The sequence below is a fragment of the Protopterus annectens genome, chromosome 3.part0 (genome assembly GCF_019279795.1).
Source record: "Protopterus annectens isolate FY-2018-M chromosome 3.part0, PAN1.0, whole genome shotgun sequence".
In the NCBI taxonomy this organism is placed as follows: domain Eukaryota; kingdom Metazoa; phylum Chordata; order Ceratodontiformes; family Protopteridae; genus Protopterus; species Protopterus annectens.
This window is the reverse complement of record NC_056731.1, coordinates 1,710,605,029-1,710,632,975: the sequence shown is the minus strand read 5'-3', so window position 1 is coordinate 1,710,632,975 and position 27,947 is coordinate 1,710,605,029. Positions and strand designations below refer to the sequence as shown.

At 42.4% G+C, this 27,947-nt stretch overlaps 1 protein-coding gene across 2 annotated transcripts in view; it reads left to right on the top strand.

Annotated features, from left to right (window-relative positions):
- Positions 1 to 27,947, top strand: part of DCDC2 (doublecortin domain containing 2) — a 1,207,165-nt gene that overhangs the window by 106,682 nt on the left and 1,072,536 nt on the right. The window lies entirely within an intron of this gene.

Genomic DNA, 27,947 nt, shown 5'->3' with positions numbered 1-27,947 from the left:
CTTGTGTCTGGATTATGGCTGAAATGGGGCCTTGAACCAGCCCACCTAACTAGTAAAGAAGAAATAAGTAAATAAATCCATTACTCAATAAATCAATAAATAAATACATCTTTATCGGGTAATATTACTTGAATGCATACCTCTTAACTGTCCAGAATTTTAAGAATGACCAGATTTTTACTTCATATTTTAGGTCTGTTCCTCATAAAACTCATGTTTTTTCTGTCAAATCGAGGACTGAAACCACTAAATAATGGCAGGCATTTGTGTTTCAGACTTCATATCCTTCTGAAATATGTGTGCTGATGCAAAACCTAGCAACTAAGTTTATAAGAGCAATATTTTAAATATGTCCCTGTATTTGTATCTTTGTCCCCCATTTATTTTTGGTTGTGTTCAGAATTGTTGTGCTAAGAGGTTGAGAGTGCTTCTTACTCATGTGCCATTTGTTACCTGTGTTTTTATATCTTTCTGCATGACTGTTTGCAGCTTATACTTTGACTACGTTGCATTGGAGTCCAATATTACACTGTCTGGAGCATCCTGCCACTTCTGCAGCAATCTTGCCTATTTCTTACTATTACTGTTATGCTGTTCAGTTGCTTGTCTTAATAGTATTTAGTGTATTTGGGTACATTTAATGTTTTTAATTTGCAAGTATTCACTCATAGAATTTTATTGCACTAAATACTTTAGCAAAGTCTAAGTAAGTAGCATACATGGTTAACCCTTCATCAAGTGTTGCTTGATGAATCCTGTAACAGGAACTCCAGCATTTAAAGCACTGTAGTATTCTACATGGGTGAATAATTGAAAATGAAATGTCAACATGTATGTAATTCAATGGATGAAGCACTGGTTAAGAAAAAATTATGCAAATCAGGATGGGAGAGTTACCAGAGTATCTTGACAGGGTTACTGGTGCTGTTCCCCAAGTGTCTGTCAAGTGTCTGTTTTGACAGCAGTTACCAATGGTATCTACAGGGCTTTGTACTATAACATCTTGTTTGAATATTCTCAGATATAGAAAAATGGAAAATGAGATAATCAGATATTCTCATGAGTGTAAACTGGGGAATAATTATTTCAGTAAAAGGGGTCAAAGTTCAATAGGATGAGCTAAAAATATGTGTGTATTTTACTTGACAGACTGTTTAAAAAGTCAAAATTCACATGGTTGAAACCATGTGATTGAAATTTTAAAAAGTCTGACAAATTGTACTGAGATTGCAGTAGAGCAGAGATCAGAAAATGTGCACTTTTTCCCATTATAGTGTGCTCTTGGCGTTGGTATATATAATTAGCAGGGAGTGTGAAACACAGCCCCCTGCATAGTGGTCACAGGGGGGCTTGCCTCTGCAAACAAAATGCTGTTTGTACTATGTTCTGAATGTTCAACTTTTTAAAATGTCAAGCACTTGGTCTTGGACATGTGACTTTTGATATTTTAAGAAAATGATCAATTAAAATAGATCCAGAAATATACATATGATGCAGTAGTCATGCCCTCACCTTTAATACATGTGTTAACCAGGTAAGCCCACTGGACCAAGTGTCCCTTTTCATAAGTGACGTAGGAGTGTTATCTAGTTAAGTAACTTGCTTGCAATTAAACTATAGGCAAATGGAGGTGGAAGGAATTAAAACACGTACCCTGGGTTGCAGGACGCACCTTAGAGCCTTAATCTTCTGCAGTAACTGCCAGATCATAAAAAAATTATATAATCATCATTAAAGATTAAGCGATAATGGTAGATAGCAATTTAAAATTTTCTTAGATTTTGCTAAATAACTTTAAATAAAAATCAGTATTATACAGTAGCACCTCAGTCAGAACAGCCTTCTGGGATAAATGGCTTTTCAATGCCCCATTCATATGACAAGATAAGTTACTGTTGCAGCCACTGAAATATAAAATGCTTTTTCATCAGCTCTGTTTATATGATAACAATTAATTGTACAGCTAATTAAGGAAGATATCACATTTCATTTAAAACTTGGCTTGGAAACTGAGATTTCTGCTGGAAGAGCTAACATTGTCTCTACTTGTGTTTGAGAGATGGTGGGGAGGATGGGAGTGAATATCCACTGCTGGTTTGTTTGTCTTGGAGGGATTTACCATTCAGGTAATAGTGATACCTAGCAGGAGCACTAAGTGCTACCTAGTAGAATTTGAGCCTGCACTGTCATGGTATATCCGCATCAGGTAGCAGAATGGAGTCTGGCATTTGTAGGAATACTTACCTTCAGGAGGCAACACTGGTGGTGGTTGGAGAAGCTGCAGAAAGGGTGCACTCAAGAGAGAGAAGGTAGCTGACCCCAGGATTAACAAGCTGGCCCGCTCCCTACTACCTGACCATTGCCAAGGAATTGAAGGGCCATTGGGACTCCCAGGCAGGAACAAATAGGCTGTAGGGTTCTCACCCAACTAGGGCATGCCTGGCTCCTATGTTATCCCCTTGGAATGAATGGTTCTTTTGGCTGTCAGTAGCGGAGCCATCAAGTGAGATCCTGGTTGGGTGAAAAAACATTTTCTCTACTTGAATCAACAAATTTAGTGGACTTAGTATCTGTCATTGAACTCTCTTTTCTTGGTGACAGTCTCAGGAGAAGAATCTCATAACTTTGAGTCTTAGTCTTCACATTCCATTACAGAATTTCTGTCAGTGTGAAGGTGTCACTAAAAACAAATTCGTCTTTTGTGACAAAAGGTGTGTTGGCTGACTCTTTGAACCAGCCAGTTTAAGTGCCAGCCTTTCCCTTAAGTACCACAGTGCTAGAGATAATTTTTTATACTTATCGATATTCACAGAAAGTTAAACTGTTGAACCAGAAGGGCTCATTCAACAAAGGATCAACTTTCTGCTTCTTTTAAGAAAGTAGTTGATGACCTGCCAGTTACAAACTCTGTCAAGATGGCTACCCCATTGCATTGTATTTTGTTTACGTGCTACAAAACACTTTAAAGCCCTGTTCAGACTCATTCTATAAAAACTGTATCTGTTTCAGCAGTGTGTTTTTGTAATAGTTCCACACAAAGCATACAGGAGGCTGCAAGCTGGAGTATGGTCCATGCATTCCCATGCACTATAGGGTAGAAGTTTTTCTAAGATTATCAGTGCCAAATATGCCCCTATCTGAACCCCTGCTTAACTGGTTTAATGTGAACATCTCCACTGGTTACACATCCACAAATTAGTGTTATGATCAGGTATCAGCGAAAGGGCATTCCTTCACTCTCAACTGTCCCTGAATATCTTTCCACATATATCTGCAGTTTACAGATGTTAGTCTGTAACCTATTTATATTAGGGCAGTATTTAAAAACTGGCCTTGACTTCTTCCCTCAATTAAATTTATTTGCTGTCTACATGTGACAGTACTCACTAAGTGTTTTACTGGTTTTCATAGCTGGTAAGATGCTTCAGATTTTTTTTGTAGCAGGTAATTTGTGGAGAAATGAGTGTCAAATGATAAGAAATTATTAACAAGAGTGACTCTGTCCCTTAAAAAAGTATCTGATAGGGGGGTATCACCTTTGCTTTCGATGTGAATTTCTTGGCATCTGTGTGTCGAACTCAAAATTACATGGTTACTCTTGGAGACTACTAGCCTCACCATCCTCAAATAGAAAGATATGGAACATATTATCGCAAGCCTCATTACTCTTGACTTTGAAAACCTCTTAACCCAGGACTCTAATCTTTTAAAGGAAGTTCCTGCCTCTTTAACCTCATTAATTTCATTAAAATAGTAACTGAAGAAGTGATTAACAGTTAAATAGTACATACAGCATATCTAGACCTGGTCATGGCCTTTGACACTATTCCCCATGTAGGCATTATTAACAGAGTTGTAAATTTGAATATAAATCCTTATGTTGTGTGGTGGATAGCTAAATGGTTGTCTGACAGAACTCATGTGATTGGAGTTTTGGGTGCTTCTTTTGAAAGCAAACATCTTACTAGTGGTGTACCACAGGGCTCAGTGCTGGCACTCTACCATTTGGCATCTATTTCTTAGAGCTTTAGACCAGCAATCCTGAATCTGAGTTTGCAGGTGACTATAAAGTAGGTGTTATTCAATCTTCCACTTATTCACAAATGTTCCAACATGGGTTAGACTATGTTAATAATTGTTGCTAGGGCAATGGCCTCAAATCAAACGTGATAAATGTAGTACAGTTCGTTTTGGTAAGCAAAACATTTTCATGTACCATATAGGTGACACACCACTCTAATCAGACATTATTGTAAGGGATGTAGTCACTCTTGTTAATAATTTCTTATAATTTCACAATAATGTCTCCACAGTAGTTTCAAAAGCTTTCTATCTGGCTCATCTAATTTCTAAAGGCATCTTCGAAGAAATTATAATTCTACTTTATTCATATCTCAATACTGAATATAATGCACCTTTTGGCATGTATTTGCTTATAAATATTACACAACTTAAGAGACCTCAGAAATTCCTAACTAAAAAGGTCAACATCCTCAAATATATTAGTTATCAGAACAGGCTATCAGTCCCCTCTCTCTCTATTCAGTCTGTTATAGACTTCTCTATGGAAATCTGTATTTAACCTTTTGAGACATGAAAAATCCAACCCTTTTTGACATATTCCTTCACTGGGTAGCTGGCGTGATTCATACCTCCCAACCTGGAAACATCAAAAATATGGATAAGGCCCATGAAAAATAGGTACACATCTGTACGCTGATTAACATATAATTGCATACATAATTACATAACCCCACCCACTTCAATGCAATTGTGGGATACCAACTTTCAAACGCAAACTGAAGAACAGACAACAAAAATATGGCACCAGAGTCCCCCCTGCAGACATTCCAATGTCCCATTACCTGGCTATTTCGCCCCATTTACCATAAACACTAATGTGTGCATATTTACTTCTACAATGATTATTTGGATTTTGTTTTTACATTTTACAGCACAATGCACAAACACTAATAGACATCTGCTAAACAAAGCAATACTGTCTCACAATGAAAATAGACTTGGCATTAAAACTTCTCTGCCCTTGAAATTCACATTCATTAATACAGCATTGAAGCCCACACCACATCCAAAGAAAATGCATTTGGACAGTGGTATATAAAGATTACCTTTGGGCTGTTTTCAAATCATTGGTCCTTTGCACACAAACAAGAAACATAGATGTGTTCTTTTCTTTGATACACCTTCCTGACTTTATTAAATTATATTCATTGTATAATACAGCACACTTGTTAGACAGAGCGCATTTTAAATTTGTTTGAAGATTGTTCCAGTAGGCTGTACTGTAGGCAATGAAACAAAATGCATGAACCAGCAATGACAAAACTGCCCAATTCAAAACATTCCCATCATAAAAGTCTACTTCCACACCCACACTATAAATAGAATGACAGTAGTGTAAGCCATAGGCATCTTGCATAGCTTCTCGCACTTATTTTCAATTTCAGTTTTTTTTTGGGGGGTGGGCAAAAGGCCAAAAACCAGGGACACATTTTAAACATTGTTTATATAATTTTGGAAAGTTGCTAGAATAAAATGTTGAATAACTCCAGCTAGAAGTTTACTAACAACTTCAAACTAGGAAGTTTACAAGAACGACCAAAACATATTACTCTACACCTATAAAACATTCTTTTGATGACTGAATATGAGTCAATTTACCCTGAATATCAGTTAAAATAATTCTTAACTCTGAATGTATGATAGACCCTTCTAAGAGGAACTGTAAGGAACATGGACTTAAGACTCAAAATGAGAAGATGTCTTCACAATGTGGAACACTTGAGTGGTATGCAAATAAAACACCTATGCATACAAATACCGAGGCATATAATTGGAGTAGTAAACCCTAATTAACAGAGAGCATGAAGTGTAATGCTTGTAACTTAACATACTACATTGACATATTCATATATGCAGCAACTTAGTAATAATCACCTAATTTATCTAGAAAACGTGTTTTTTCCATCTTGAAACCTACAGAGTATCTCCTACTGGTCCGACTACTTCCACTGTAGTGATTACTACTGATATGGCAAATGCATCTACCTGGCTAACATGAATCAACAAGTAAATAGCACAGAACTGATTAGCTATCTCAGAGCTTTACTACCCATTGCAACCCATTTAGAAAAAAGAAAAAAAATCAGCTTTAACGTTTTTTAAGGTAACTTACCTTGCCACTCATTTACACACACACACACACACACACACACACACACACACACACACACACACACACACTATACAGGGTGGCAACATCTGCATTCAAACCATCAATAAAACATTAATTTCACACATGCTCAACATACAATCATTTCAGTTTTTTGTCAGAAGCTGGAGACAAGATATTCTACTAGTCCCAAATTCCCAGATGATGCATCAATTAACTAAATTCAAACAAAAAGCTTATGCTAAATTACACAGGTGTGGTGTCCAACTGTCCAATTACAGCAGTATCAAAAATTTTAGGAAGTGCATTCCTTCTATTTCATCTGTCCTTTTTGTTAATTCAGTTACCATTTTTGTGTTGGTAGTAGAAGGAATACCAAACACCATCCTCATAGCTCTTAGAGCAAGAGATCTGGACAAAGTCATTTATAAATGTGGGACAAAGGCCCAACAATAGGGACAATTTTTAAATATTGCTTTTACAAACTTAGAAAGTTGATAGAATAACAGGTTTTGCATTAGCATGAATTTTCTGAAGGGTATGAAATCTGAAACTCCAATGTTTGTCATTATTTTCTAACTTCAGTCTTTAATGATTTACCACTAATTTGCCGGAAAAACACAATTTTATGAAAAACAGACCAAAAACATGAGGCAAAAACCTGGACATTCTGTGAAAATCTGTACAGTTGAAAGGTATGGAAAGCCATACAGTTCTTTTTTAGCAACAGTAGTTCAGCAGGTTCAACTACTGATGTTTTATATACACTGCCCTTTAATTTCACCATCAATAAAAAATAAGAATTATACACATTTTGTAAAGTCTCAGACTTCTCCTGTTTATCTGCCCACCATCATACTTAATTGTTATTGGTTTCTACCTTCTTGTGAAACTTTAAATAATTATCCAAAAATAATTCAGAACACAGAACCACCACCACCAATTACTTGTGGTATGACTTAACTGTTTAAGTAATCCAAAAACATCATAATAGGTAGCCAAATTAAAACTATGAAATTAATTAAAGTTCTTGTCACAAAACTGCCAAGAACTGTTGCACATGGGGACTAAGCCAAAATTACTTGTGGTATGACTGTTTCCAAGTGGCACCCCTTCATTTGGGCCCCAAAACTTGGTAAAAACCAAGTAATTTGGTACATTTGGGAGGTATGGGCATGGATTCATATCCCAATGAATCCCACTCCGCATTATTGCATGATCTCACATAAAAAAAGGTAATATGTGATCAGCTGCTTTTCTATCAACTGTACCTGCTTTTTTTCTTTGCCATCAGTTTACTCCTTGACCACCTAAATGACTCCCATATATGTATGGATATATATATATATATATATATATATATATATATATATATATATATATATAGGTTTACTATTGGAATCTTGAAGCCGCATAGGTCGACTGGTCACATAGTTGACTGAAATCCTGAATCCAGAACAGTGAAACTGCGGCCAGGTAGAAGCTGAATACATCAACACCCATAGTTAGATGTATTCGACATAGCAGGAGGTGACATCAGTCACCCATGCTATGCAGCTTACCGTACCATGATGTTCCGTAGTCAATGGTATGTGTATTTTAATATTTTTCAGGGGGGCAAGCCCCCTGCACCCCCTGAAAATTATGTATACCAACTCCGAGATTGCACTACAATGAGGAAATGGGTTAATTCCCTGTTCCTCACTAAACTGCAATCTCTACTCAAAATTCTGAACTCAAATACTCGTACTACACTACCCATTCAATGTGGTGTAGTCAATGTATTTGGGTTCGCAAAACTGCCAATTGGAAAACTACATTTTGACAGTGTCTCACTCGATCGAATACAGTTCACAAGGGTGATTATAAACCGTGTGTGTGTGTGTGTGTGTGTGTGCATGTGTGTGTGTGTGTGTGTGTGTGTACATATATATATATCTATTTATATATATGTACAAATGTTGATATTTGAGCTTTTTTATTGGTTAATTTGTTTAGATAAGTTTGTGCTCATTTGCTACACAGCACCCCGTTTGTGCATCAAGCACTGCTGTACAGCAGTGGGCACCATTGGTGGTTGTAGACACAAACACTTTTGTCTGCAAATTTTCTCTTAGTACTCTGCTGGTGCTCCATCGGTGAGTTCTCGTGATTGTCCCTCACTGACAGGTGATGCATTCAGTGAAGCCTGAGGTACCAACACAGACCCTACCCACTAGCCCTTCATATTTTTGTCCACTTCTCCTGTCCTTTACCTGTTCCTTCCTGTCCTCTCCCTGTTTTCTGACCACATCAACTTACCTGGCATTATGGATGGACAGTTTCCCACAGTTTCTCCAGTCAGTCTGATCAACATGGGCGTCCTGAAGCAATGTAGCAATTGCCTCATGTACACTGACAACCCACTTCTTCTAATACACACAAATTCATTATGTGAGATATGCATCTTTATCAAGAACATAGAGTCCAGTCTGTCTCGCTCACCAGTCAGTTAATCTGATACTAAGCAGGTTGTCAGCATGCACACCTCACCTCCTGCACCTACCAAACAAACAAAACATAAACCAACATATGTGGAGGTCCTTACAAGAAGCTTACCTAAACATCAGAGACCTCCCAAACACAAACACAAGCACGCTTCACATAATACATCCTCTGCAGAACATAATACACATACTATAACACACACACCAGTGTCTCACCAGTTAAGTCCCTAAGGCATAATAAAAAAACAAACATCTTAGTTATAGGTGACTCAGTTGTGAGACACACAGATGTCCCTCTCACTGAGTTGGAGAAGGAAAAGGTCACAGTCAGCTGCTGTTAGGTGCCAAGATCCGCCACATCACACATACACACACACACACACACACACACACACACACACACACACACACACACACACACACACACACACACATATCTCTCAACAGCAGGCACTGTTGTGACTCTGTCATAGTCCATGTTGGTGTAAACAACTTGAAATGTACCTCTCTGGACTATATATAGAGAGACATGATTGAGCTCTAGGATTATGTGTCTCAGGCAGTTATGTCGCTAGGCTTAAGCAGCATTTTACCTTTGCCTAGGATGATACCTCAATATAAACTAAACATGATTGACTTCAACAATTGGATTAGTTTCTGGTGTCATTCTAACAGGATCCAGTATTCATAGGTTCATAGGTTCATAGATTACTACTAGGCTAAGTGCCCCTTGTGGGCCATTTTAAGCCTAGCCAATTATCCCATGTGAGAATCAAACTCAGCACCTTGAGTCTGTAAGGTAAACACCTTAACCATTATGCCAATGTCCCACCCGTTTGTCAGCCTGAGATGACATGGTCGACAGACCTCGATGCTTTGCCAGAAATGTTCTTCATCTGTCACCCCTGGAATTTTGGCTACTGGCTAAGCCTCTTGTCACCCCCATAGTGCCTTTTTTAGGCAATGTCACGAGAACAAAATTCCCAACGTAAAATACCCTTTAAAAACAACCTCAATGTTATGCTGCTAAACGCTAGGAGTCTAAACCAGAAACTGAACTCACTGGAAGCAGTCCTTACCCTGGAAGATGCTGATATTTGTGCAGTCACTGAGACCTGGTTTAAGGCTGCGGAGATCATTCCAGCTGTACCAGGTTGCAATTCCTAACACACATTCAGACCACAAGCTGAAGATGTGAGAACTAAAGGTGGTAGTGTATCAATATTCATTAAAGATAAATACATCTCTGGATTGGTTAGACATCATGATTCCCTTGAATTACTTCAGGTGCAATTGACTGTAGGTAAGACCCGTCTTCAGGTCATTTCCAGCTACAGGACCCCTTTCATGAATCAGGACAGCCACCCAGCTTACTTGGATCTACTTGAGTCAATCAAGATGCAACCAAACACCCTAGTTTTGGGTGACTTTAATTACTCGTCTGTAGACTGGGTAGATTATACATGTTTTATCTCACTTGCTCTAAGGTTCTTGGAGTTTGTTAACTCCAATGCCCTGAACCAGCTGGTTGATGCACCCACAAGGGGCTTAAACATCCTGGACCTGGGGATCACCAACATGGGAGACTGCTGTACCACCCCCGATGTGTGGCTATCCCTGTTGAGATATGACCACAAATCAGTCTTCCTAGAAGCAACAATAACACAAGATCCCCCCTTAGGAACAACTAGACCAAAAAACTTCTCTAAGGCCAATTACAGCTTCTTATATGACGGCATAAATAACGTCATAACTCTTCCCCCCACAGGTGGAACACACACCTATGCTGAGTTATGCACCAGTGCTTTATACAAGCACCTGTACAGTTGTATTGACTCTGCTGTACCTGATAGAACCAAAACAAGATCTTCAAGGAAAAACAAACGTGCCTGGTGGACAACTGCTATTAATAGGCCATACAACAGGAGAAAGAAATTGATGTCTAAAAGCAAGAAGGAATGGTCTCAAAACTGGAAACACTCCATCCTCATCATAAACAAGCAAATAAGACTCCTAGTGAAGTCATCCAAGGCTAACTATGAATCCAGATTAGCTTCCTTAACTAAGGAAAACCACAAAACGTTCTTTAGTTACATCCATAACCTCAAAGGTATGGCCCAGATTTGCGCTTAACTTGACGTTAATGGTACTACATATATAGAACCTGGGGATATGGCAAACCTGCTGGCTGACAGGTTCAATGAAAACTTCACTCCTCTGTCCCAGCTACATATACCCCAAAGCATCCCAAACACTTGTCCCCTACCTAGTATCTCCAAGGAGCAGGTCTTAAATACCCTCTACATGGCCAAAAACACAGCCTCTATGGGCCAGGCAACATCCAAGGCTTTGTTCTGCATGGGTTAAAACAGGAATTGGCATCACCATTGTGCATGCTTTTTAGTCACAGCCTAAGCACTGACTTCTTCCCAGTGGAATGGACAACAGCTACAGCCATCCGTTTGGACAAAAGGGGTGCATCCACAGACCCCAGGAACTATAGACCCATTAGCCTAACCAACCTTATCTGTAAAGCCATGGAATGAATCATTATGGACCTTATTAACAAAGATATAGGAAATCTCTAAATACTTGACCCCACCCAGTTTGGCTTTGTCAAGGGGAGATCATGCCTGTTAAACTTGGTAGACTTCGTTGAGACCATCAACAAAGCCTCAGATGAGGGCAAATCTGTGCATACAGCCTACCTAGACTTAGCCAAGGCCTTTGAAATAATCCCCTACTCAGGCATCATTGATAAACTCCTCAGCTGGGTATCAACCCATATAGTATCAGGTGGGTTGCAAACTGGCTCAATGATAGAACTCATAGGGGACTCCACCTCCTCCAGCAGACCTGCAACCAGTGGTGCTTCACAGGGATCGGTTCTGGGATCCCTACTGTTCAGAATCTACTTCTCCGAAGTGCAAGCTAAAACTAAAGGACTGTGGCTGACAACGTTTGCTAAAGACTGGAAACTGGGAGCAACCATTGAAGCCCCTAACAATGTCAACATCCTGCAAGAAGGTCTTACACAGACTAATGACTGGTGCCAAAGTCATGGTCTTAAACTTAATGCAAAAAAATGCATAATTCCCCCCTTCAGCAAGGGTGATATCCTGCAAACTACCATCATCATCATCATCATCAGCTCCCTTTTTCCCATTTGTTTCTACATGGGGTCAGGGTATTGTGTTAACTGTCACCATCTCTCTCGATTCAGTGCCACACACCTGCCTTCTTCAACACTCATGCCTGACTGTTGCAGATTTTCTTTCATGCAGTCCATCCACCTCTTTGCTGGATGTCCTTACTTCCTCTTACATTCTTCCTGTCTGTCCCAAATCTTTCTCAACAGATTGTCTTCTGCCTTTCTGCACATGTCCAACCCACTGGAATCTGTTCTCTTTGATCTTTTCTGCAATTGGAGCTACTCTGGCTTCTGCTCTTATGTCCTCATTTCTTCGTCTATCCCACAGTGTGCATCCTACCACCCTTCTCAGGCACTTCATTTCCATCACCTCTAGCTTCTTCAAATGTTCTACCTTTACTGCCCAGGTTTTTGTACCATACAGTAGTACTGGTTACACCACTGTCTTGTACTCCTTACTTTTCAACTTCTTTGGCATTCTCCTATCATAGACTAGACCTGACACTCTATGCAAGTTAGATGCAGCCCCTCTGATTCTAGCTTTGACCTCTTCATTCAGACTTCCTTCTCCTCAACCACCCCATCCCAGATACTTGAAGCTCTTTACCTGTTCCACTATCTTCCCTTCTGTTTCAATTCTCAGCTTCTTTTGATTTCCCCAATTTGCTGCCATTACCACCATCTTATCTGTGCTTAGTTTTATTCCATGTAGCATCTGTTTTGCATTCCATTCTCCTATCCTTTGCTGAAGTTCTAGCTCAGAGTCTGACTGTAATGTCACATCATCTGCATACAACAACTTTGTTGATCTGCTCCCTCAGACTTGTTTGGTAATGTAGTCCATCGCCAGTATGAACAGTAGTGGGCCCAGAGCTGAAGCCTGGTGTACACCCACTCCCACTGTGAACCTCTCTGTGAGGCCGAACACTGTTCATACTTGAGTCATTGGGTCCTTGTACATAGCCTGCACTAATTCTAGCAATGGTTTTAAGACTTCAAACCACTGCAGTACTGCCCAGGTTAACTTTCTTGGGATCTTGTCATATGTTTTCTCCAAGTCTAGGAATGCCCAGTTGGACTCTCTCCTCATCTGTAACTTCTTCTCAAATATCTGTCTCACTGCAAACATCGGGTCGGTTGTGCTGCATCCTGATCTGAATCCAGACTGCTCATCTCCCATCTTACATTCTACTACTCTGTGTATGCGTTTAACAATCACCCTGTCCAGAACTTTCATGCAATGTGACAGGAGTTTGATGTCTCTGTACTGCCCACAGTTGTGGATGTCCCCTTTGTTCTTGTACACTGGTATGAGTATGCTTATTCTCCAGTTATCTGGAATATGCCTTTCTTGCCACACTGCTACCCTCAGGAGCGAGTATGCTTATTCTCCAGTCATCTGGGATACGCCTTTCTCTCCACAGTACTACCCTCAGGAACATTTTCTCTCCTATCTCACCCAGCATCTTTATCATATGTGCTGTGACGTCATCTGAGCCTGCTGCTTTCCCTGACTTCATTTTCCTTAGTGCTGTTCTTACTTCTTCTAGGGTGTGCTCCTCTTCTTCTCTCACCGTAGGCTGATGTTCTTCGTGTTTCACTGTTGCAGTCATTACATTTGGGTTATCTGCTTGCAGGTAGCCCTCAGTCGGCCTGATTAACAAAGTCTTGGGTCCTGCATTGGTTGCTGTCCCTTCTTCCATGACGTCAGGTCGTCAGGGGTATAAAACATGCAGCCGACGCCATTACATCAGTCTTTCTTGCCGTGCAGTGCCCGAAGCAGAAGCAGTTCGCAAGTGCCGGTCGTCCGACTCCTGAAATTTTCATTTTCGAGTTTCAGAACCGAAGTGTTCAACTAAAGCTAAGTACCCCATTGGAGAAACTTTTTCTTTCTCCTTACCGATGTCAGTAAAAGTTAATAATTGCATTACTTGTGGAAAGCAAATACCTCATAAAGATTTTCATTCGTACTGTATTCCTTGCCTAGGCCCTGACCATGATGTACCTTGCTGTCGGTTTTCTGCCTTATTTAATCAATGCACTGTCCATCGTCGGTATATTTTCGCCTTAAATATTTTGGTTTTTGGTTTAATTATCCTGAAATGTCGTCGGTTAGCCATCCGACTACCGGGATTCCAAAAAATCGCAAAGATAAAGACAGAGACAGGCCGCCGAGGTCCAAAACTGCCGACGACACTTCTCCTAAGCCAGTCATCAGTTTGCCAGTACTCAGTGAGGAGCTTTTGCAGCCCCTGATACCCACCACTTCTGATTTGCAGGCCTCTACTGAGACCCATTCGGAGTCCGATATGCGAAGAGATGCTTCAACTATGGAACCCGTGGATGTCTTTACCTTGGATTGGTCCAGAGCCACTGTGCAGGCACTGGCTTCTGAGGGTGTATTCAGGCCTACAGACTTACATATTAAACCGATGCCTCCTTCTTCACTTAGGCCTGAATCTCGAACCATGCCTAAAAAACAGACGCCCAGGCCACATGTTCAGGCCTCTATGCCTAAAAAACAAATGATAAGAATGGCTGAAGATCTAATAACTCTAATCCAGGGTAGCCAACCCCCACCCCCCTTCTAAGAGGCCTAGGACTGAAGTTGTTTATGAATCTTCTGACCAGGATTCTGTTTTTTCTGATTCTTCTGATGATCTGGATTTGCCCTTATCGACTTATGAGGATTCTGACGCAGAGGACTCCATTCCCTCTGCTTCCCTTCCAGAGGATTTTTCTTTTGGGGAAACCTTACATACTTTAAAGGAGCATTTCCACTGGGAAAGTCAGGATTTTTCAGATTCAAAAAAGAGGCTTAGGGATTTCTTACTCCTACCTCAGCATAGGCCTTTAGCTATTCCTCCTGTACTAGACATTGTTGAGGATGCTTTTTTGGAATCTAGTTTGGCCCCTGATTCCTTGCCTCCTGCTCCCAGAAAACCTGACAGATACTACAGGGTCCCTGAGTCACACAAGTTCCTTTTTAAAAATCCTATTGTGGATTCAGAGACTATTTCACAGGGGCCCAAGGGCATTAAGGCTTTTACTGCTAAAAATCTTACCCCTTCCGATAGAGACTGCAGGGCGCTGGATAGATGGGGTAAGAAGGTTTATACTTCTGTAACCTTGGGTATTAGGGCTTTAAACTTCCAGTTTCATATGTTAAAGTATCAGCAACATGTTATTGGGTTGCTTAAACAGAAAATGATGTTGATTCCAGACTGCATGGAAAATAAAGAATTACAGGATTTAATGCATTCTGCTGAACAAGTTGGAAAACATACTTTGCAATGTGGTTTTAATTCTTTAGAGGCCTCTTGCAGGGCTGCTGTTACTGGGTCTGTGCTCAGAAGGCATGCTTGGCTTAAGGAGCAATCTTTGCCTGATCATATTAAAGCTAAATTGTTGGATGCTTCCTTAAATCAGGACCGCCTGTTTGGCAACAAGGCTGAGGAAGTTCTTAAAAAGATGGAAGATAGAGATAAATCTATGCAAACTGTTAAAGATTTCTTACAAGTTCAGCCTCTTAGATTTAGTAGGCACTGGCCCTCTAAGAATTGGTCTTTTCCAGCCCCTTCCAGGTCTTCTTAAGCCAAACCCAGACACAGCAAAAACCCCAGGTTTCAGTCCCAGGGGACACACAGGACTAAGCAGTGGGGGGCCTCCACTTTCAAATCTGGGAGTAATAAGACTCTTCGTATGGTAAACTGTCTCAATGACTTCCTTTTAAAATTTCCAAGCACTTATCAACTGACTGCCCCTTTGGGGGGGAAAGATTGCTCTTCATGCAAAGAACTGGGAACTCATTACCCAGGACAAATGGGTTTTAAATGTAGTGTCCCAGGGATACAGATTTCACTTCCACACATTGCCAATGCCCAGTGGGTGGCCGGACCTATCCACAAATCAGTGGGCAGAGGCCCCAAAACAAGTACTTTCTCTGTTAAGCATGGGGGCTAGTCAACTGGTACCAGAAGAGGAAAAGGGACAAGATTTCTACTCGAGACTTTTCCTGGTACCCAGAAAAGACAATTCATGGCATCCTGTCCTGGACCTGTCTACTCTAAACACCTTTTTGGAGATTCCAAAATTCAAGATGCTGACTTTTCACCAGTTACTTCCTATGCTAGGCAAAGATGCCTGGTTGGCAACACTAGATTTAAAAGAAGCATACCTGCACATCCCAATCAGGGAATCTTGCAGATGATACCTATGCTTCAAAACAGGCTACACGCACTATCAGTTATCTGCACTGCCCTTTGGCTTATCTACTGTGCCCAGGGTACTCACAAAGTGCCTAGCTCCAGTTATTGCATTTTGCAGGCAAAGAAATATTCAAATATACCCATATCTGGATGATTGTCTAATTCAGGCAGAAAGCCAGGACATACTTTTGAATCATCTGGCCTTTGTACAAAGGGTTCTAACTTGTCTGGGGTACACCATAAATGAAAAGAAATCACACCTGGTACCCTGTCAACAAATTATATTCCTGGGAGCAAGCTTGAATACAACTTCCCAGATGACTTACCTCATGCCAGAGAAACAAATTCATTTGACAACCTACTTCAAACAAGTGGCCACAAAAACCCTGCTATCTGCAAGACAAATACTGCAAGCCTTGGGGTTCATGGCCTTCTGCATTCTTCTAATTCCATATGCAAGACTGCATATGAGGAACCTACAGTGGTATCTAAAAAGCCTATGGTGTCAACATTCTCAGGATATAGAAGCAATGATTCCTATCATACCTTGCCTACGCCTACAGTTCCTTTGGTGGGCAGAGGCCTGCCACCAAAACAAGGGACTACCTTTCACATCACCCCCTGCCACCCAAACCCTAACAACAGATGCATCAGATTATGCATGGAGGGCTCACCTGGCAGGGAAGTGCATTCAGGGAAAATGGAACCCAAATCAAATGCAGCTGCATATCAATCAAAAAGAAATGTTAGCTGTACAGAATGCTCTGACAGCCTTCAAGGACCACATTCTTCCAGGACGATTAATGGTAAAGACGGACAACACCACTGTTATGTGGTACATAAACAAGCAGGGGGTACACATTCTTACCCCATCTGCAGACTCGCCATGGCATTGTGGAACACAGCCTTGAGCTCCCAAGTGCACCTACAAGCTCAAGTCCTGCCAGGAAAATTAAATACACTGGCAGACGGACTAAGCAGAAACCTCATGGACCCCACACAAGAGGAAACTGGAACCAAGGATTTTCAACATGTTGACAAGCAAATGGGGGAGCCCAGATATAGACCTGTTTGCCTCTCCCCAGAACTACCAATTGGACAAAGTTTACACAAGGACTCCCCACAAACAAGCCTGGAAAGTAAATGCTCTGTCCTTCAGCTGGAAAAACCTATCAGTCTATGCCTTCCCCCTCTGCCTCTGCTCTCCAAAGTACTACTAAAAATCAAACAGGACAAGCCAAGGATGATTTTGATTGCTCCAGACTGGCCACACCAACACTGGTACCCCCTCCTGCTCAGTGTGTCACGGTTACCCCCATGGCACCTGCCTGAGACTCCTTCACTGTTGTCTGAGCAGGAAAACCAGATTCTGCACCCTCAGCTTCTAACACTGAACATTTCAGCCTGGCCAATTACATAATGTCTCCTTTACCATCCCTCAGTAAACCTGTGATGGATATAATTTTAGAGGCAAGGAGGCCTAGTACTAGAAAATCTTATTCTGAAAAATGGAAAAGATTCTGTGCCTGGAACCAATCTCAAGGGATGAGCACAGCAGCACCCAATTTACCTTAGATTTTACAATACGTAACTGAGATGCTTCACAAGGGCTTGTCTTTTTCCTCCATTAAAATCCACGCCTCAGCCATTTCAGCTCATTATAACACAGAACCTCCCCTCTTCTCTCATCCACTGCACAAGCAGTTCCTCAGAGTGGCCAAAAATTTGAGACCACCCAGGAGAGCTCCAACCCCAGCCTGGGACCTTAACTTTGTTTTGGAGAAACTCACACTACCTCCTTTTGAGCCAGCTGCTACTGCAGACTTAAAATTTCTTTCTTGGAAAACAGCTTTTCTTTTAGCAATCACTTCAGCTAGAAGGGTATCTGAATTACAGGCCCTTATGACAGTGGAGCCTTTCATCATCTTTCATGCGGACAGGGTGTCCCTCAGAACCAATCCATCCTTCATGCCCAAGGTGGTATCTAGTGTGGCTCTTAATAAGTCCATTAATTTGCCAGCCTTTTTTCCCAATCCACAGAACAAAAGGGAACGGATACTGCATTCCTTAGATGTGCACAGACAACTTAGATTCTACTTGGACAGGACTAAACCTCAAAGGAAATCTGAACAACTGCTGGTGCCATTTGCTGCAGGGGCAGAGGGGAAGGCTATTTCAAAGCAAACCATTTCTAAATGGATAGGCCATTGCATTAATTTCTGCTATAAGCACCATGGGAAACCTATCCCCCAGGGGATCAGACCTCACTACACTAGGGCTGCATCTACCTCTAGCCTTTCTCAGAGGCGTCCCTACCAGGGACATCCTAGAAGCTGCTAGCTGGAGTTCTGTACATACTTTCACCAAGCATTATCATTTGCCAATTTTCTCTAAATCTAGATCTGGCTTTGCCACTGCAGTCTTGCAGGGCCTTATAGCTGGTCCTAATGCTATCTAAATTCCTCCTCCCAACCATAGCTTTGGGAATCTACCCAAATGTTATGACTGCAACAGTGAAACATGAAGAACATAGTACAGTTGTGTACACTTACCATAAATGTAGATGTTTGAGTGTATTCACTGTTGCAGTCCTGGTTACCCTCCCTCCAGCCCCCTAACTACTTTTTGCTGTACCTCTACTTTCCTTTACTATGCTGAAAAGCCTTTTTGGTGTATTTGTTTTTTTTGTTGGAGGTATATCATTGTAATTTTATATTTAATTGCTTCCCATTAGGGGGGCACCTGAGATCTGGGGCAAGAAAAACTGATGTAATGGCGTCGGCTGCATGTTTTATACCCCTGACTACCTGACGTCATGGAAGAAGGGACAGCAACTGACACAGGACCCAAGACTTTGTTAATCAGGCTGACTGAGGGTTACCTGCAAGCAGATAACCCAAATGTAATGATTACAACAGTGAATACACTCAACCATCTACATTTATGGTAAGTGTACACAACTGTACTTTTCTGCTGCAGTACAGCTGCTGTGGGCTTTTCCTCATTCAGAAGTTGCTGAAATACTCACTGAATACTATATACACCATCTTCCTGCTCTTCTCTCTCCTACCTTGTTTCATATTACACCCCACTCGTCCCCTCCATACTGCCAATCAGCAACTTCTCAATATTTATAAACCTAACAAAAAGACTGGAAAATTACTGTATAAATGCTCTGTAGCCCAAGCCTGGAAAAAACTCTCCCTAGCCAGAAGATCCATCCCCCACCCTAGTCATTTCAAAAAGGAAATTAGACTACTCCTATTTAACTCAAAGTCCTGCTCCTGTCATGACCCTACCTAATTCTTCTCTCACTAATGCACTACCACTATTTTATTACACATTCACCTCACTCCATTGTTTCCTATTCTTCCTTCTTAACACATAGTTTTACTACACTTTAGACCCAAATTCTTAACCACTACATCCCATGTAAATATGTATACATATCATTACTACTTTAAATATCTTCTCTGTATTTGTATTATAGCTGTGTATTGATTTTTTTCTATTTGCTTTAGGTACTATATTTTCTATTTGCTATTTGATTTAAATACTTCATAAGACTTCTAAGATTTGTGCTGTAATTATAAATGTACTTGAAATAGTCAAAAAATGTTTTCAATGTACTTGTATTATAACTGTGTATTGATTTTTTTCTATTTGCTTTATATACTATAGTTTCCATTTGCTATTTACCATTTTTAGTACATAAGACCTCTACAATTGTGTTGTACTTCAAATATGCTTATCATACTGTATTTCTATATATTGGAACTTTTCTCCTCAAGTCTCCACTGAAAATGGGCCACTGGATCAGTTGGACCAACCTGGTTAACAAATGTCAAATAAATAAATAAGTAAAACGGCTACACAGTAAAGTACCGTATCGCAAAGGATAAATGTAGGACTGCCCAAAGTAACTCAAACACAAGCACTAGTAATAAAAAATCCCAGAGCAGTCCACGGACCAGGCATTATAACAACCAAGTTAAGTTTTGATTGGTTGTCATAATGTATTTAAATTACCTGTGGTTATTTCGTTTTGTATGGTCTGATGAAGCTAACCATGAAAGCACTTACCATCTTGAATAAACAGTGTTAATTTTATATGCTTGGACATTTATGTTATTTGCCTGGTTCGTGGACTGTTCTGGGATTTCTAAATAAATAAATAAAATAAAATACTCCTTCCAACTGCCTTTGATGTCATGTAGACTGGTGAGCAGGTTGTTGCTGGCATCCCTTATGAAGGGTGTCTGATTATCCTCTTTATCTTTCTGTCTTTGCCTTGCAACCTGATGTAGTTTCTTTGTGCCACTTATTGAGTCATCTTCCAGAAGTTGGTAGAGTGCCTCTGATGCCCTTTTCTTTGCAATTGCAGCTTCTTTCTTAGCTTCTTTGTTAGCCAACCAGTAGTCCTTCCTAGCCTGGTCAGACTTTTCTCTCTCCCACCTTTCCTACACTCCTTTCTTTTGTTGACTTCCTGGACTTCTGCATTCCACCACTAGCTTCTTTTCTGTAGTCCTAACACTGGAATCTGATTGGCATGAGTCTGTCATTAATTCTGATGATATCCCTCACTGCCTTCTGAAGCTTCTCTCTCTCACCACAATTCCTACACCATTTCTAGCCTGTCTCCCTCCTGAGTAGTAAAGTCTGCAACACAAGCCAAGTGGCTTTGCTGCACTGCCCTTCCATCTCATCTCTTGGATACATAGGATGTCCAGCCTCCTCCATATCATCATGTCATCCACTTCTAAGCTGGATCCTGTCAGTGAACCTACATTAAGTGTAGCAATTCTGAGTTCATGCGTAGCAATTTTCAATTCATGTAGTTGGTTGATTTTACATCCAGCTTTCACTGAACAGAACTATCCCAGATTCCCAGGTAACTCAGGCTGGACAGCTAGACACCAGCTGACCAGTAGCTTATTGAACCAGGGCTGCTGGGCTTTATGGTGGACACATACTAGCCAATCGGGGCAGATATACCCCTCCCACTATTAGCAAGGGTCCCTGGCATAGGTCAGAATAGGCCGGGTCCTCAACCCACTTATCACCAGTAACTATCCATGCCCATTTTGGCAACATTAGTCAACATGGCCAAATCACCTAGAGCCATATTTTACACCGTTGAGTGGCTAGCCCTGCCACAGCACACATTCTGTGATCTGTATTCTCCTATCTTGTGGATACTGCGCACCACAGTAGATGCCCAAAGTGGTTGGTCTGTACAACTCTTGCCCCTATAGTGCACCATGTAGAATCTGTGCTGCTGCCCACAGCTCCATTCATCGGTGAGTTTGTGATGGAAACACTCAGCATGTTTTTTCAGATGTGGGAGACACCCCACACAGACAGAGGAAGAACAAGCAAACTCCAAACAGGCATTGGTCAGAGGTCAGTATTGAGCCTTGTACCTTGTGCATGGGAGGAAAAGACCTTAACCATTATGCCAATTGGTCTCCTGCAAGCTACCACATCAATAGCAATACCCAATACCTAAGCACACAGTCAGTGGTGAGAGATATGGGCACACACATTGACAGCAACCTTAACTTTAATAACTATGTCTCCACAGTTGTAAGAAGGGCATTTTATATTGCTCATCTCATAAGTAAGGGGGTTGCCGCCTGGAAAAAGAGGTTATAACCCCCCTGTACTCTTCCCTCATCAGGCCAATAATAGAGTACAATTCTCCCTTTAGTATGTTCCTTTCCAAATACCTGCAGCAATTGGAGAGACCACAAAGGTTCCTTGTGAAGAAAATTCAGGGTCTTCAAGATCTGTCTAATGATGACAGACTGAAATCATTGTCACTTTACTCTGTGTCATACAGACTGCTCAGAGGTGACCTGTGCCTTGCATATAGAGCAATCTCTGACCCAGCTTTGATGGAAATGCTGCACATTTGCAAGTCAAATGGCACACGGGTCACTCACTCAAAGGACCTTAACCTGGAATGTGACATCAACAGAACTTGCTGGAGAGACAGATCTGTCTGTCTATATATACATATATATTTATCTATCTGTGTGTGTGTGTGTGTGTGTGTGTGTGTGTGTGTGTGTGTGTGTGTGTGCGCGCGCGTGTGCACATGCATGGGTGTGTATATGTGAGTATAAATTTGTATTATGGGTTGTGTTTGATTTACTAATAGACTAAGTTGCTGGCTTAGTTATCAGTTAGTGTGAGATCCCTAATGGTGAGGTAAGGAGTTTTCCTTTTTCTATTTAGTGAGTGTGTTGGGGTGCAAGGGGGCTTGAAACCTGAAAAAAACATTATTTTTTGTTTTGAACATTTTCATTTTTTTGTGTGGTTATATTAAATATTTTTGGTATAATGACATGTCAAATTAGTGAAATTTGCTATATATACACACACACACACACACACATATATATATATATATATATATATATATATATATATATGTCTACTTCTGCGACTTTACTAGAATCAGCTCCGAGCTCCAAACTCCTCCCCTTACCCGTAATACACCTCCACTGCCTTCTATCCCCAGATCTTGTTTGCTGTGAATAGCTTATGCATGGTGATCTCTTGAGCTCCAACTTTTCAAGTGCGTAAAAAACCTTTAAACTATTTATTTTCTTTAAAAATTGTTAGGTAATGGTAGAATAGGTCCCCCCCCCCTCACTTGGTACATCCAGTTATAGTGTTTTTGGGTAGTTAGCTTAGTTTGAATAGTTGTGTGCATTTGTTGCCCCCCCCCCCTGTGTTTCTGTGTGTGAGTATGATGAGTGGGTGCTATCAGAGAGAAGGAGATAATTTTTTTCTTTAAACTTTTTCTCTCTTCTGATAGAATGGCTGACAAGCCTATTTTCAAATGTTGCACTGAGTGTGGCCATAAATTATCCCCTGAGGATGGCCACACTCTGTGTGTTGCCATAAATTATCCCCTGCGGATGGCCACACTCTGTGTGTTATGTGCTTGTGCATGACTCATCAGAGTGTGGACTGCAGTATACGTGCGGGCTTCAACTCCCACACCATTAAAGATAGAAAGGCCAAGTTGGCCCTCAAAGGCCTTCTTCCCCCTTCAGAGACTGTTTTCTCATCTCTGGCTTTGGTCAGAGTGGCTGCTGTGGCCGCCTCTCCTTCCTCTCTTCCCCTGGCTTCTCCTCCTTCCCAGGCTGGGACTCAACCTCCTGTTCAAAAGCCTGTGGAAGCAGAACAGAAAAGGAGCAGAGAGAAGGAGAGAGAGAGTCGAAAGTGAGGGAAAAGCAAAAGAGGTCTCTGGACCTCCCTTCACCTGTGAAATCTTTACAGATCCATGACTCCCCTCTGCTCCAATCTCTGAGGTTATCCCTGGAGCCAGAGGAGACACGTTCAGCTTCTAGGGCCTCAGTGCCCTGACCTGCCAGGTCAGAGTCTGTGGCATCGTCGAGGTCCACCTGGTCTTTGTCTGAGGTTGATATGGATAAAATGATGAGGAGGTTCATCTGTACTCAGATCCAGATGGGGGTCTTGCCAGCCCCCTCTCCCTCAGGAGGGGGGAGCTCGCTTCCTTTTTTCCAGCCGATATTTCCTTCTCCAATCCATCGATCGGGTTTGGAGTATTCAGATCCAGGGATGGCATTGGTCAGGGGGTCGGCACTCATGGTACCTGCTTCCTCGACACCAAAGCTGTCTGGAGCATTTCGGATCTGACTAGCTCAAATCCGAGCTGCTGTCAGAGCCGGTGCTTGGGTGTCGGATCTGAGGGTTTGGACATTTTTTCACTGGCTCTGCCTTTGTTGGGCCAAGTTCCCTCCCTCGGAGCTCCATCCACTTCAGGCCCAGCTTCGATTCTCATGTTGGATCCGGGGAGACCGGCCTCCTAATTGGTTTCTCAGGAGGTTCGCTCTCCTTTAGCTTTCAATGTGGTAGAAAGGGTTCTCTCCACTGGGTCGAGACCCCTGGCTGCCCCCTTGGATTCCACCCAGACCCCCTCAGCTCTTCCTACAGTCCCCATCATTTTACTAGAGGGACAGCTCATGCTCGAGGAGCCCCAGATGGAACAAATGGCTTGTGAGTTCCCCCCAGAGAGCTCCACCAGAGAGGTACCCCGCAAGTATACATGCAAGAGGAGGCACTTGGACTCCCTTGAGTCCCTCACTGAGGATATGGACTTGGATGATGGAGAAGGTTCCTCTAGGTCACCTCCCAAGGATGTCTCTTTTGGAGACATCATGGAAATCCTGCACAAATGGGGAGGTTGTTCTATCCCCAAGCCTTCTTCTCATAAGTCCGTGTTCCTGGAGGCTTTCAACATGGTCCATCTACTTCCTGGGTGTCCACTCCTGCAGATCCTTTGGTGGATCTGGTCACCTCGCAGGCATGGAAGGAACCAGACACCATGGAACCAATTCCAAAAAGACCCGCTAAAATGTTAAGCCCCACCCCATAGACAGACCTGCATGGAACAAGGGCTTCCCCGTAGATGCTATGGTGGAAGCAGCAGCCACAAAGAAGGAACTTGCCCAGGAGAGTTCCTCAGTTCATCCTCCTGACCAAGAGTCAAGGATGATGGGCCACCTAGGAAAGCGGGTTTACATTTCACCTACCTTTTCGATTAGGGCGCTGAACTACCTGGCCCATGTCACCAGACTCCAACGCAACCTGGTAAAGGAGCTGGTGGAATCTCCCCCCAAGTCCATGTTGCAGGAGGACAAGGCTTCATTTTCTGTGAGGATGGCCACTTTGAAAGCCATCTCCAACATGTCCATACGACTCCTTTCACATGCTACAGAAGGAGCGGCTAGAGCAGCTGGGTCCGGTATGTCCATGAGGTGCAATGTCTGACTCTTGTTATGTCAATTTTTGGAATCTTTCAAGGCGTCCTTTGCCAATGCCCCTTATGACTGCTCTACTCTCTTTGGTAAGACCATAAAAGAGACAGCAGTCCAGAGTAAGAAGGATGGGAAGACACTGTCTTCCATCGGGATCTGCTTCTCGTACCCTCAAATGTCATTTTCCTGGAACCAGAGGGGGCAAAAGAAGATGTGGTTCCAGAAGTCACAGTATTCCTGGGACACTCAGGGCTCTTCTGCCTCCAGAGGCAGAGGGGGACAGAATGAACACTGGCCCAGAGGCAGAGGGGTCTGAGGAATTTTGGGTCTCGAGAACCATTCTTGGACAGACCCGGGCAGCTACCCTGAGGGTTTGCCCGACTGCTCTACTCTGGAGCCAGTTGGGGGATGATTGTCCTTGCACCTAGTGGTATGGGAGTCCATAACAACAGACTGCTGGGTGCTACAGATCATATCCAGAGGATACTGTATCCCATCCCCTTTGTGGGTTCCCCCAAATCTCCCAGACACCTCCCGGATGTACCACCCATGCAAAGGGAGGCAGCAGCACAGGAAATTTCCAAGCTGCTATTAAAATGAGTCATCGAAACCGCCCCCCCAGATCAGTCTGGATTGGGCTTCTACTCCATGGTCTTTTTGGTGCCAAAGAAAATAGGGACTTAAGGCCCATTATGGACCTTTCTACCCTGAACCTGTCAGTTTCCAAAGAGAAGATCCGGATGGTCACATTACAGTCCATCATGCCATACCTGCAAGAGAGCGACTGGATGTGCTCGTTAGACTTCCAGGATGTTTACTCTCACAAAAAAATGCACAGAAGCTCCAGGAGGTTCCTCCGCTTCCAGCTAGGAGTCAAACATTACCAATTTCAAGCCCTTCCCTTTGGTCTCAACACAGCCCCCAGGGTGTTTACCAACATTATGGCAGTGGTAGCGGCTCACCTGAGGCTTCAGGGGATTCAGGCCTATCTGTACCTGGACGATTGGCTCCTAACTGCTCCCACTCTCCCAAACCATGGACTGTTTCCTGACTCTTGCCCTGCATTTGGTTATCACAATCAATGCACCCAAATCTCTCCTAGATCCTGTACAGGTGATAGACTACATTGATGCCAGGATAGATACTCTCCAGTGCAAAATCTTCCTGACCTCGGAGAGAGTTCAAAACCTGAGGGTACATGCCTCCCTGATCTACCACTCTCATCTCCCTACAACAGAATTGGTGTTGAGGCCCTTAGGCTCTATGGCAGTGACCATGAGAATTCTACAGTGGACTCTAGCTGTACAATGGTCCCTGTTGGAACTACCATTGGCATATCTGATTCAACTCAGTCAAGTCTGTCGGTCATCTCTCTTATGGTGGATGTGTTCTCTGAACATTTTGGAGGGACGACCCTTTGTTCCAGCCCTGGCCCAAGCCACAGTGACCACAGACACCTCCCAACTTGGGTGGGGGGGCATTGTTCGGGCAGGACAGTCCAAGGCCTGTGGTCCCCTATAGAGACCAGCTTGCACATAAAAGTTCTAGAGATGAGGGCGGTCCTTCTAGCGTTGCAGGCCCTTCATGCCTTTCTTCCTCTGGAAACGATTGTAATTCAGTCAGACAGCATGTCAGTTGTCTGGTATATCAACAAACAGGGAGGGACCAGATCTTACCCCCCTTTGTCGCAAGGCCATAAGAGTGTGGTTACTTTCTCATCGCAATGCACATTCTGGGATGGTCCAACATCCTAGCGGACAGGCTAAGTCAGACCATTATGATGCCTTATGAGTGGTTTCTGAATCTTTCAGTAGCGGAACAGATCTTCAGCAAGTGGGGTCAACCTTACTGCAATCTCTTCGAATCTCCTTCCAGTGCGAAGTGCAGCTTGGCCTCCCAGTCTTCTGTATGCTTACCCACCAGTACCTCTTATTCCGAGGTTTCTACAGAAAGCTCGTCAACTGAGGAGCAAGTGATCCTCATTGCCCCATTCTGGCCTCGCCAGGTATGGTTTCCCTTCCTTTGGTCTCACCTTCTGGCTCCGCCTTGGATCCTGGATCCCATTCAGGGTCTAATTTCACAACCTTCATGGGTGCCTCATCCGAATCTGGACAGTTTGAAGCTCACAGCTTGGCTGGTCCAGTTCCCATGATTGCTAGGACTCCTGGATTATCTTCCTCAGTTAGATCTATTTTGGTGGCTGCTCATACGTCTTCGACCAGGAAAGTTTATCACCGCAAGTGGAAACGTTTTTCCCTTTGGGCCTCTCAAAGGCATTTAGACCCTTTTGGGGCTACTATTTCCACCATTCTTGATTTTCTAGCTGATATTTTTCAACATGGCACTAGTTCTTCTACTGTCAAGGTTCAGTTGGCTGCCATCTCTCATTTTCATGTGGGCGAGAATTCTGCCTCTTTAGCTTCTTCCAGACTGTGTAAAGCCTTTATTAAAGGCACCTTTTTGCTACGCCCCTGGTCAAAGATTCTGTTCCCCCATGGGACCTTACTGTGGTCCTTCAAGCTTTGATCATTCCACCTTTCGAGCCTGCCACAACAGCAGATCTGAAATATTTATCTTGGAAAACAGCTTTTCTGGTGGCTATTACCTCTGCCAAAAGGGTTTCAGAATTATAGGCCTTGTCCATCAAAGTTCCTTACATGATTTTTCACAAAGATAGGGTGTCCCTTCGAACCAGTCCATCCTTTCTTCCTAAGGTGGCATCGTCAGTCAGTATCAATCAGACCATCAATTTGCCTGTGATATTTCCTAATTTCTCTAACAAGATGGAATACAAACTCCACATGTTGGATGTTCATAGACAGTTACGATTCTATTTACACAGGACTAAAAATTTCCGTAAATCTGATCAATTGTTTGTGTCTTTCTATAAATCCTTTTTGGGGAAACCTGTCTCCAGGGTCACTATTGCTATATGGATTTCTTCATGCATCCTTCAGGTCTATAAGGACAGAGGCATATCTCCTCCAGGTCAGGTGAAAGCTCATTCTACTAGGTTCATGGCTACGTCTGCGGCCTTTTGGTCTAGAGTGTCTTTGGATGATATTTGTTCTGCAGCTACTTGGTCCTCATCTCATACGTTTATTTCTCATTACA